Raw genomic sequence first — 12,423 nt, 5'->3', positions numbered from 1 at the left:
AAATCGATTTGATTCACATCTAGTATGTTAGCACCACTAAATAGCTCCCGGTGCTGCATACAAAAGGGCCGACGCCGCGTCTTCGAGACGGCTGCACGCCCTGTGAGGGGGGAGAGCTATAGGAGCGGCTGACTCCTCGCCAAATTCTAAGCTCCCGTGTTGCTCTTCTTGATCCAGAAATGTTTGTGAGGCGTCCAAGCAGCCCAGAAGAAGGACTGCTGCTCACTGTGCCCAGGTGAACTGGCAGGCCAAGGTCACCCCGGGCTGCTGGCGTCCACCGGGGCCCAGAGGGAAAGAAGCATCACCTCAGAGGTGCCCAAAACAGACATCCACACGGCCCTCCCCACTGGTGGGAGAGGACAGCCCGCCTGTGATACCAGGAAACTCTCAGAAGCAACCACGAGGTGCGGGCAGTGAAATCCCACCAGGCACCTCCAGCTCTGCCGTGGCTTTACTCCGCATCACCAGACGCCGGGACCCACCGGCCGGGATCCCAAGGGATCACACTGTACAACACGCCCGGGGTGACAGGGACTGAAAACCAAAAACCAGGGCAAGGGGCGTCCGGAGCTGTGGGGATGGGCTGGGGAGGGGCGTCACCATTTTAGACAGCATGGTGTCCGGAGGGCACAAGGTGAAAATTGGTGCAAGGACTTGGAGAAGACGAGGAAGCAAGCCCTGTGGTTATGAGGGGAGCATCGAGTGACCAAAGAAATGGGGGGGGAGGAGAAAGGCAGCTTCCAAAACGTTTTCACAACTTACATGGAGGGATGAGTTCTTAATCACTAATTATTTCTGATACTTTTAGGGCAACTGGGTTTGGGCCACACTTAAGAAGTTATTTAAACAAGTTTCTTTTGTATAATAACGGGAACTAGATTCAATATCTCGTAGTAACCTATAATGAAAAAAATGTGAAAACAAATATATGTATGTACGTGTATGACTGAAACATGATGCTGTGTACCAGAAACTGACACAATGTTGTAAACTGACTGTACTGTAATAAAAAAGAAGTTATTTAGATACAGATTTCTCAACAATGCTTAATTTTAGGAAATTCCAATTCAATGACTATCAAAAATAAAAATTAAGCACCCAGAACTCTAAGGATACCGTTCTTCAATTATTTGGGTTGTTAATTTAGTTAATTGGCATTTTAAGTTTGACACTCTCAAAATTTGCAAGATATTTATAAGAGAGTGGAGGAATGCCATGCTCAGTATGGAACATTAAATCTTTTAAATAAGAAAATGGAAATGTCATTTAGCATTTTTGCTACTTGCTTTCATTTGAGCAACGTCAAACACTGCAGGCCGGCAAGACCGCGGACTTCATCAAGTGCACGCAGCGGAGAGAGGAGTGGTTTTCCTGGAAGGGATGTGAATGCGAAAGTGTGCTCAGATAATTATGCGAGCGCCCACATTCGGTTCCACATTTGGTTTCCAAATTTGTCTTAAGGTAGGATAAGCGTGTGGGGTAGCTTTGATGTGAAGTCTTTGCTGTAAGGTTTAAATGCTGCTACCCCTGTTAGTCAAACAGATTCCTGAAATATGACTGATGAATCATTTGATGCCTAATACTGCTCAGTGGAAGCTGTGATAAGCAGTCATCAGTCACCTTTGGAGGCTGCATTATGACTGTGTAATATTTTCCACCGGTACCTGATGATTCATACAGATTTCAGAGCAGAGAGAATATTTATATTCTGAAAGCAATCAGATTCGAGATATTTAAACTAAATTTTATATTTTACTGAGGCAAATAAATTCCAGGGAACATAATTATTTATAACCTGGTTACATACCACAGTAAATATTAAAACTGAACAAACTTGAGAGGAACTGTCAATTGTCCAAATAAATTGCGGTGGTAGGTGTATTTTTAGAGGCAACCAAGATGATTGTACTTATGAAACTGAATAATTTTTTAAAAACCATTTGTGGATGATTATGAAACATTTTAAGAAGCCACGTGGGTTTGTGTTCTGATAAATGATCCGAAGGCCTCCAGCTAGCTCTGAGCGAAGCTTAGTTACAACTCATATACCAGCTGCCACTGAGTCACCAGTGCCTACACTCCTCTTTAATAATCCATCCCCGAGGACCCCGGCCTGTCTTCTCTGTGAATCATTCACCACCTTCATGCTCAGAGGAAAGAGTCAATCTTCTGTCTAAAGTCCCTGATCCTCCAGAGAGATTGCTATCAGTTCTGAGAGGCTGGGAGTCTGTACACAGAGCCACAGGACCATCCATGTACACCCCAAAAATACGTGAGGGGTGCATGTGTCGGGAGTGACTCTCGTTGCTTAATTTTTAGGTGAAATCACGGCAGCAACCACAGTGTGTTATTTCCTTGTTGCGTGTCCAGGGCCACACACCCCCGGCGTAAGGCAGGCTCACAAGACGCCCCGTGGAACTGGACTGAAAACTCCAGTCCACCATCAATTCTTCAACAAAACGCCAATTATACACAGTTCCAGATCACAGACACCCATTTTCACAGTAATGAGCTAAACTTCTCACTTTTTAATGCATATCTTGGCTCTGTGCAGCGAATCTCGGGTTGGAAAAATGATCTAAATGTCCATCTGTGCACAGACGTGAGGCTGAGCCTGTATATAATGTGTGCTTCGTCCATGATCTTCTTCCCGTGACTGTTCAACTTGCTGGTGGAAGTGTTCTGCCCTCCAGGCGGAGCCTTGGCCAGCAGCAAGCTCCTCTTCTCTCCCGGCTGAAGAAGCATCCTGGATCTGCCCTGGACACCGGCCCCGCTCACTCCTGCTCGTGGCTTGTCTCACTGTGTTGAGAGCCTTGTCTTGAGAGCCGGCCACTTCACCCCATGCTGCAGAAAGCTACATCAAACACAGGAACACTAATCACTGATAACTATTCTCAACTAGAGCAAGTGATGATTTTCCTGCTGGGCTCCTGAAAATCTAGCTTCTCATTTAGAATTCACCCAAAGTGCCTCCTGCCCGTGAATTAACAATGCTGAGTGCTCACAGAGATGCTGGATTTTATCATCTTTTAGCTACAAGTTCAGGGAAATGTAATTGAAGCTGACAAGGCCTGCATAGACCTCCCCCTACTCCGTTTCCTTATCCGTAAGCTGTGTGGATGCCTGCATACACACGCGCACACGCACGTGCACACTCTGTTCTCAACGTTTTTACTTCCCACTGATGCTTAAGCGGTCCTTCCCCTTCAGTGCTCTTCCTTCTTTGAGGCTGGTATGCAGTCCTTTGCATGTCAGTAAGCACTCACAGCCGTGGTCATTGACTGACGGACTCAACAGACTATTATTTATTGAACAATTACTCTGCTAAAAGCTGTTTTAGGTGCAGAGTATACGTTTGGAGCAAAACCATCCCCTAGCACTTACAACCTAGAAATGTGAATGCTTTGGTCCTTGGCTGGATGGGGGAAAGCCAGGTGCCTCTGTCCCAGCAGCTGTCCAGGTGAGTGCCACGTCCGCAGGGGCTACAGGCAGTACTGCGCATGTGCAATGTGGACTGCCTGCAGCACAACCGAAGCCTCAGGCAAGCCACCGAGCTCCCTTGGGGTTTAAAGGAATATGAATGGATGAGGTGCTGGTTTTAAAACAGACAAATTTTTGGACAGTCCTCTCTCGACAAGGTGGAGCCTGGCTCTCCTCCTTTTGAGAATGGCTGGACTTACTGACACACTTCCAAGGAACAAAATGAAGCAGATGATGAAGGTTGCTTCTTGCCCACTGCGTCCTTCTCGGGTCAGTCTCTAGGGGGCGCAGCTCCCACCCGTGAGGCTCCCAGGCAGCTCTGTGGAGCCCACAGTGGTGAGGAGCCAAGCCCCCCCGCCCACACCCAGTGAGGACACTGTCTTGGAGGAGGATCCTCCAGTGTGAGTCAAGGCTTTGGATGGATGATGCAGCCCCACCGAGGCTGGAACATGACCTCTCCAGAGACCCTCGGCCAGAATCCACCAGCGCAACTGCTCTTGGATCCCAGACTTTCACACACCATGGGAGATCATGAATGTTTGTCATTTTAACCTTCTAAGTTTGGAGGCCACGTGCTGCACAGCAAGACAGAACCAATACAGATGCCAGCATCCTACTGTCCTTTTAAGATGGCAGGTCAAACTGTATTAGTTCCCTGGAAATACAGCTATGGGTTAAGTCCCAGCTAGACTCAGCACACCGTGTAAGAAGCACGGGAGGCCAGCTGGAATGCCCCTCTCTGAGTACACACATGCGCACGGAACTCGTCCCACCCTAATCTGAAGACAGGAAGTCAAACTACAAATTAAAATTAAGGTTGATTTCTTTACCCAGGGCTGGTAATGTCCTTTCTGTGATCTAGTTTGTCCCAGCAGTAAAGCTGGGCTCAGTCAGAGCCAGGCTCAAGGCGTTCTAATCCTCCAGTCGCCATACCTGGCACACAGCAAGTCGTCGTGGGCTGGCTAGTAGGAGCGGCACACTTCCGCAGTGTCTGTGGCACCACATTGGCTCAGCAGTGAAGCGCTGACTGTCCCCTCTACCTCAGCTACCACCGCGGACTCCAGGTCGCATTAACAACAATGCAGTGATTTGAGGCTTGCCTACACGGTGCTCAATGTTCTCGATGGTGCAAGGGTGTTACCACAAGAGGTAGAGGTTACTACTTGAGGAAACGGAAGTACCAGAAATGTAAATAACAGGACCAAGTTCTCACAGGTTTTAAGTGGCCTAGATTCCAATACAGGCAACTAGGAAGCCGAGCCCAAGACCTTTTTAACCAAACCAGGTTGCCCTGTATGAGGAGACCAGCACTTTGCAGGTTCCCCTTGCTCCGGCAGAGATGACCGCATCCAGGGCAGGTCATCAGAGTGACAGGGTGAGGCGGGGCGGTGGGGGAGAGTCCTCTAGGGGTCTCCATGGGCCCCAGGAGGCGTTCAGAAGTGAAGACATGACCAAGGGCTGCAGGGTGAACCACTCGGCCAAGGGTGGGCCACAGCCAGACCCAAAAGGGCCAGCGAGACCTGAGATGGATCAAGGGAAGACTTCCGGGCCCAAGAGAGTCAAGAAAAGATGGCCCAGGGGTTCCTTGGCTGTGCCTTCGGCAGCCCCAGAGGTCAGCAGGGACTGGACAGTGGTCTGGCCAAGCTCCACACAGAGGCCAACTGAGACCCCAGGGGTGGCCCGGGTCCACATGCCACTCAGGAGCCTCCTGTGCCCACAGCCACGGCCCCGCCCACCCTGGCGCCATCTGGGAGAGAGGGAGACGGAAGAGGCTGAACTCTGAGAAGCCGGGTCCCCCGCGCAAGGGGCTGACCTAAGTCGACAGGCGGCGAGTGAAACGGGGGAGTGAAGGGGACGGATGCCCAAGAGCCGGGCTGGGTCGCTTCCACGCGGACTTTAAAAGCTGCGTTCCGCTCACACTTCCTGGTCTCGTGTGAGTGCACGGCTGCCCTGCCGCCTGTGAAGGCCCTGCCTCGGTGCTCCTGACGGTGCCATGAGGTGATGCGGTGCAAAGAGCTAAAGGGACAGGAAGGAAGCACGCTGGTGGCTGAGTGCCCCACGTGGCCTCGGTCAGCGGGCCCAGGGATGGTGCTGTGGAGAGTCTCCTCCGGCACGCCGCAGTGAGGGTCCCTCTCGTGCCCAGCTCTGCCCAGCACCGCACGCCCCCGCCCCCGCCGCTCCAGTACACTTTCTCCCCACCTCTGGGTCAGAGTACCACTCTCAGCCCCAGGCTCTGACTCCATCTGGGTGAGATCTTCTTGTAATTCTCACACTCCTCTGTGATGATGTGGAACAGCACTGGGGTGACGGCTGAACATCAATTTATCACCACATTTTTGATGCCCGAAATTGTGCCTTCTAAAGGAAGAGTTCTCATCAAAAGCAAGTTTTGCTGTCTTGCCTGAAAAATCATGTGATCTCGATGCGACTCAGTGCTCAGATACACTCGGAAGGATGTTGCGCTGATGAAAGAAAGACGCTTTCCCAGAATTATGAGCACATTGTATAATGTCTGCATTGTTTGCTGCAGACAGTGAGCTTTAAGGTACATTTCCAAAGACACATGGACTAAGGGAAGCCGCACATCTTTTTGTTCGTGATTTGAGTCAGACAGTGAACACGATGAGCTTTATGAAGCGTTAATGCAAGATGTTTCCAGGGCTGGGACTGTGTTAGAGCAAGTCTACCTGATAAGCAGCATGATTTTTCCTCCCCATATGGCAAGCTTTCGAGATGTAATAAAAAAAGAACAGTAAGATACAATTCTAAGAAAATGTCCTTTTACTAAGTGGAAATTAAAATGAGGCTGGCCGGGTATAGGGTCACATCACTTGATTTTAATTTGGGAATCACCATAGGCCCGACTTTCCCTTTTTCCTCCAGTTAATCACTGAGGAAAAATAATACACTTGGCCAAGGGAAATGCACATTCCAGGCTTACAGTTGTCGTCACTGTGAGACCGGTGGTGACAAGGCTCTGAGAGTCCCTGTCTGAAGGCTCCACTGTTCACATGAACTAACGCTGTGACGTTAAACTGTGCCTGTATTTTGGAGGGTGGCTTCTCCCTGGGGAAAGGTGGGGCCCCCAGGGAATAAAACTGAGAAGGTTGTAGTCTTTCCTTGTATCCACCTGCCTCCATGACTGAGTGGGTTACAGGCAGAACCATCCTTTCCTTTGTTGCTTAATTAGGCATCTCCTTCGGGCCAAGCGAACGTTCCCACAGGAAGCGCTGCTCTTCTTCCTTAATGTGTCGTTTGGAAGCAAAAAGTGATGTGCTTCGTTGGTTTCACTTGGTGAATTTCCATATATTCTAGATGCTTACAAACACCTGAATCCTACATCTTACACACAGCTTCTGGTATCACTGGAGAGATTTCAGTGCATTTTTATTGTTTAAGTGGGAAGCTGTCTGCAAGCCTGGCTTTCAAGTCAATGTTTTCACTGGGGAACAGAAGGTGTAAAAGTGAAAATATGTCTCACTCCTTCCTTAAAATGGGACTAAAAATGTTTTCTAAGAATGCAACATGCAGATTTGCACGGGGTGTCTCTTGGATTATCTAAGGAGGCAACCAGCAAGAAGCAAGAGTATCTGGGAAAGAACACCAGGGGGTGTGGTCATGGTGGGGCTACACAGATAGGCTCTCAGGGGTCACAGGGAGAAAAAGATTGTTTTCCAGAGCTTTTTCATTTGTGTCCTTTTTTCCCAGAGAAATAAACATGACTCTCTAACGCTAAACCAGAAGGCAAAGAGGCAATTCAATTTAGGAAGTGTCGGGTCAGTAAAAGTGGAAGTAACTCAGCCCTGTGCCTCAAGAATTCTAAACAAAGTTTTGTTTTGTTTTGTTTTTAAGTCATTTGAATGATTGTTCTACAAATAAAGACTCAATAAAAACTGTCTCTCTACAAGCAGCAATGCGTTCAGCCTCAGACCTTCATCTGACAGGGAGCACCCAGGAGAGTCAGCTGCAGTCTGACCCACTGCCGCATTTCCACGGGCCGAGGGCGACTAACGCGACACCTGGGGCGAGATGCGTTACAGGAAGAAGACGACAGCTGCCCTCAGGCCCTGGGAGGCCCGTGCCCGTGTGCGTGGATGAGTGCATTTTTGAAATTTCCCCTTGCACTGTAATTATGACATATCCAGCAATTTCCAGTGGCTCTTTAACCCGACAATTTGGGAAGTTTGTATAATGGATGTGGATGAAAATGAGAGTAAAGCTGTCCACCACTGCCCAGGCAAATGCTGGCACGTTCTCTTACGAAGGAAGCCACGACCACCCAGGTATGTTGACTCTGCACTTTCCAGTCTCCCTGGACGTGGTCACCCACAGGGACCCACTTCTGGGAGGTGGCACTTCCCTATGGGCCAATCCCACCACACTGCCACATGTAGAATCCACTTCTCTTCTGCCTTGTAACTCACAATGGAGCCTCCATGGAACTAGTGCATCTCACTCCATAGCTACTCACAGAGCCCCCACCACGCAGAGCAAAGTCTCAGCTGGCTACGGCTGCGTAACAAAGGACCAGACTGGGCGCCTGGGGGCTTAAACAAAAGAAATTTGTTCTCTCACCGTTCTGGAGTTTGGAAGTGCAGGTCAAGGTGTCGGCAGGGTTGGCTCCTTCTGAGGCCTCTCCCCTGGTCTTGTGGATGGCCATCTTCTCCCCTCGTCGGCCCTCTGTGCATGTCTGGGTCCTATAAAGACATCGATCACGTTGGATCAGGACCTGTCCACATGACTTCATTTAGCCTTCAGATACAGTTGCATTCTGAGGCCCAGGGGGCAGGACATCAACATGTCATGGGGGGGGGACACAGTTCAGCCCATAACTGTCTCTCTGCTCTGATCACTGATGAACTGGAGCAACAGGAGAATGCAGTCATTCAGCCCATTGACAAATAATCCCTGAGCATCTGGAGGGAATCGAGCTCAGGCAGGGGCTCAGGCTGGGCCCTTGGGACTCCTCGGGGAACGGAGCGGAGCGGAGCGGACAGCAGATGCCTCACATGAAGGAAATTCAGAGACGAAGTTTGGGTGAAGATCATCTTGAAATAAAGTTCTGATTTTCATGAATCTCTGTCCTTAGATATTTTCTCTTCTATCCATTAAAAAAAAAGGCATTCTTTTCTTTCTTTTCAGAGGCAACATCTAAGAGAAAGCAAGAACAGAATCCAGCCCTGACATGATCCAGCCTGCCTTTGTGCGGCTCAGTCAGAAGTGCTGTTGTTTCCAGTTGAAATATTCAAAACGGGTGAAAATGTACAACAGGGGCCGTGAATGACATGGTCACGAGGGACGAGGACTCAACGGCCCTTGTTCTGTGTGAAGGCTGTCAGGGTCTCGGGTGTCACAGGAAGCGATTTTCTATTAAAGCTCAGTTTTTGTTACTTTCTCTTTCCCAGTGTTTGGCTTTCTACCATATAATGGGAAATTAGTAGAAGCGCATTGAAAACATCATTGTGAACAGGTGCGTGATTCAAGCGGGAGATGCTGAAGTGACAGCTGAAGCATAAAAGCGAATCCTAGCAGATAAATGTGTGTGTAATTTTAGAGTTAATAATTATGTTGCATAATTTTCTTTGGAAGAAGGGTTTATAATAAAATTTTCTAAAAGTGCCAAGCGAAGTAATTACACACTTGGCAAGCCATAAAAACTAAACAACTTGGCAAATGCCTCATTAACCAAGTTCTCAGGTCAATGCAAGGTTTGATTTTATTTAAAGCAGGAGATTAATTTTTTTTTAAAAAATAGGGCTTACTTTCTTATTTTATGATTGCATCATTTTTCTTGTAATTGCAGTTTTACTGACTAATATGATGTTTTAACTGTGACTCTTTCTTAAAAATCAACATGGTAAGATTGAGGTGGACACCTCATTCAGAGACCTCAAATTGGGTGGATGTGAACAAAGACAAGAGAGCACCACCTCAGCTCCTGTTCACGAGGAGCTGGAGTCATTGTTCCCGTCTCCATGGAGGCAGGACCTCACCGTTCTAGTATAACAACGTTTCGGCAGGGATTGAGCTAATAGCTAAGGAAATCATTTTGAGGACAAAGATGTAATTTCGCGAGTTCATCTATATTTTTGGAAAGAACTGAGTGGGCTCACTCTCAGAGCTACAAGTTATATTACTGGAAGGTCCCGAGAATGTCGAAGTTTAAAAGCTCCTTCACATAAATTAGATGCTCCACCCACCCCTTTTCATGAGGCTTCCATGTATACTGGTACATTTGCTGATCAGCTCCAGCTGGTAGCCAATTAAGGCTCAGCGCTGGGAACACAGCCCAAACGGACCAGGCGGGGGATGAATCGGGTGGGTCTGCCTACCCTTTTATTGATTTGGTTGGTTACCTACCAAGAGCATTCTCATATGCTTAAAGCTATTTTTAAATAAATGTTATGCATTTCCTTTAAATTTCTTATAAATGAAAACCACACATAATGCCAGCATTTAAAATATGTGAAATAATAAAAGTCAAAACCACACACATTCAACCCATTCCCCAAGAAGCAGTCGTTCTTTATATTTCATCATTTACTTTCCAGTTTTTATGCAGTCTAGTCCATTCTTTTAAAAATATGCAAGCATAGTCTACACGTTGGATCGCAGCTCGCTAGTATCACTTAACCTTGTAACTCAGAAAACTTCACATGTCAATTCATAAAGATTCTTCTTTGTATATCCATACATAGCTATATAGATATATTTTTGTTCTATGGGTAAACCATAACTTACTTTTTTTAAATTGCAGTATAGTCCGTTACAATGTGTCAGTGTCTGGAGTACAGCACAATGCCCCAGTCATGTGTGTAATGTATATACATATTCATTTTCATATTCTTTTTCATTAAAGGTTATTACAAGATTGAATATAGTTCCCTGTGCTCTACAGAAGAAATGTGCTTTTTATCCATTTTTATATCGTGGTCAGACACATTTGCAAATCTCAGACTCCCAAATATAATTTATTTAGCTGTACCTTATTGATGGACATTTATGGTATATTCATTTTATGCAATTAATAATGAAAAAAATCATTTGTGTACTTATCTTTGTCTGCTTAAACATTATTTCTGTAACTTAGATACCAAAAGCATAATTCCTTGGTCAAAGGGCTGTGAACATTTTAAACTGTGATGCATTTAGCCAAATTACTCTTCAGGAAGGTTGAGCTAGTTTACACTCCTGTCAATGGTGGGGAGAGCACCCGTGTCACCACCGCCCACCATTTCTGGTGTCGCGGATCTTTCCTTTCGTGATTCTCTAAGCACCGTAGGTGTTCAACTGATGCTTTATTTTGCGTTTATATCATTATTAGCGACGGATAGAATCTTTTCACGGATGCACTGAGTCTGGCTCCGATTCCTGGTCACAGTAAGTGGACTCAATCAATGTTTCTAAGACAGAAATGATCGTTAATAGTGTATTGATGGGTGGTTAACAACAACACTCGCTGACAGCTCATGAGCACATCTACCTTTTACCACTGAATTTTCATCACGATGCTTATTCATTTAGTTCTTCCGTAACTATTAATGAAGCATCTATTCTGCAGCAGGCTATGCAGTAAGGATGAAATGATGAAAACGGGCCCATGGCTTCGTGGGAGAAGGCACTCATCACCTTCCCATCAGAGATGAATGAATAGCAAACAGGTGTGGGGTAATAATTTACGCAGCTGGCAAGCTGGAAAGGCAGCTACCAGAACCCACAGTTTTAACAGCTACGTTCTGACATAGGTATGAACTACCCCCTTTATTTTTCCGCTGTGAGAACACTTTTCAGTCACCATGTGTAGCCCTCCAGCCAGAATTAAATCAAGACTAAGCCCCAAGCCTTAGGTCGCTTGCTAAGACAATTTTTACTGTCACCTTTATCTTCATCTCATTGCTGCCCTAACCATGCCTTGCTTACTGCATGTCCAATACGAACTGCAACAACTTCCTGTTACAATAGCAGGGAGAGCCAACAGGTGACCTCTGAGAAATCATGTTTGAAAAGAGATAAGTACATTTAAGTATAATTGATTGCACGAGGAATAACGCCCAAAGTGATTACACAGTCTGGTACTTACAAAAGTAATTACACTTCAGAAAATCCAAATTAATTTGTACACTTCTGATGCACTTTTAAGGCTGTTGACATTTTATTGTAGTGCTTCTAATGAAATGAAAATTATTAATAATTGTTCCTACTTGAGTGTGACAAATGTCATTTGGCTGGAAAAGCAGAAGCACCACGGAGCGCCACCAAATTATAATGTTGTTGAAAGTTGGGGATGGATATTAATATTCAAAGTGGTATTAGGCATCTGCACTACTTTAGCCACCAGCAGCCGATGGGCTGGATATCCTGAGATGGATGTGCATGGATGTCAGCACAATTTTCTCCTCCCCTTTAATGGCCAGTCGGCTAGACTGTCCAAGGACCTCATGAGATGCGCTCATACATCACGTTGACACACCTGCAGGATGAGGGAGGTCACCAAGCCAGATGGACAGACATGGCAGGAGAAAGCGTCCTTCACGGGCAGCTGGCATCCGTGAGCCCACTGGCTCTTCTGCGAGATAGATTAGGGGCCAGCTATTACAATCACAGGCACCCAGTGACAAATGAAGCCTCATCAGCATTCATTGTGCACTTATATATGAAATTGGTCATTTTCAAAGGAAAATAAGCCAGGGGTTCACAGATGGGCTTTTAATGTAAACAAATAAAATAAAAACTAAAGTAAGCAAGCCACCCAGTTTAGAGGGACGTAAGAATAGCCGTGGCTGTTGGGGGCTGCCACTGCTCTTTCTTTCCCATGGCGGTGAGTCACACGTCACAGAACGTCCAGTGACATTCACCACACTCCCACAGTCGTGCCGCCATCACCTCTGCCCGGTTCCAGATCGTCCTCTTCACCCTGAAAGGAAACCCTGCACCCACTGAGTG

At 46.8% G+C, this 12,423-nt stretch overlaps 1 long non-coding RNA gene across 8 annotated transcripts in view; it reads right to left on the bottom strand.

Moving 5' to 3' along the window:
• LOC140687484 (uncharacterized) overlaps positions 1-12,423 on the bottom strand; it is a 388,836-nt gene that overhangs the window by 123,183 nt on the left and 253,230 nt on the right. For 6 of the 8 annotated variants that reach the window (XR_012061878.1, XR_012061879.1, XR_012061874.1 and 3 more), the window contains one exon: positions 8,056-8,177. The exons of the other annotated variants lie outside the window; for them this stretch is intronic. This is a non-coding gene — a long non-coding RNA (uncharacterized lncRNA). The remainder of the gene's footprint in view (positions 1-8,055; positions 8,178-12,423) is intronic. 8 annotated transcript variants of the gene reach the window in all.

The sequence above is a fragment of the Vicugna pacos genome, chromosome 19 (assembly GCF_048564905.1).
Source record: "Vicugna pacos chromosome 19, VicPac4, whole genome shotgun sequence".
Taxonomy (NCBI): domain Eukaryota; kingdom Metazoa; phylum Chordata; class Mammalia; order Artiodactyla; family Camelidae; genus Vicugna; species Vicugna pacos.
This window is presented reverse-complemented; position numbering and strand designations above follow the sequence as displayed.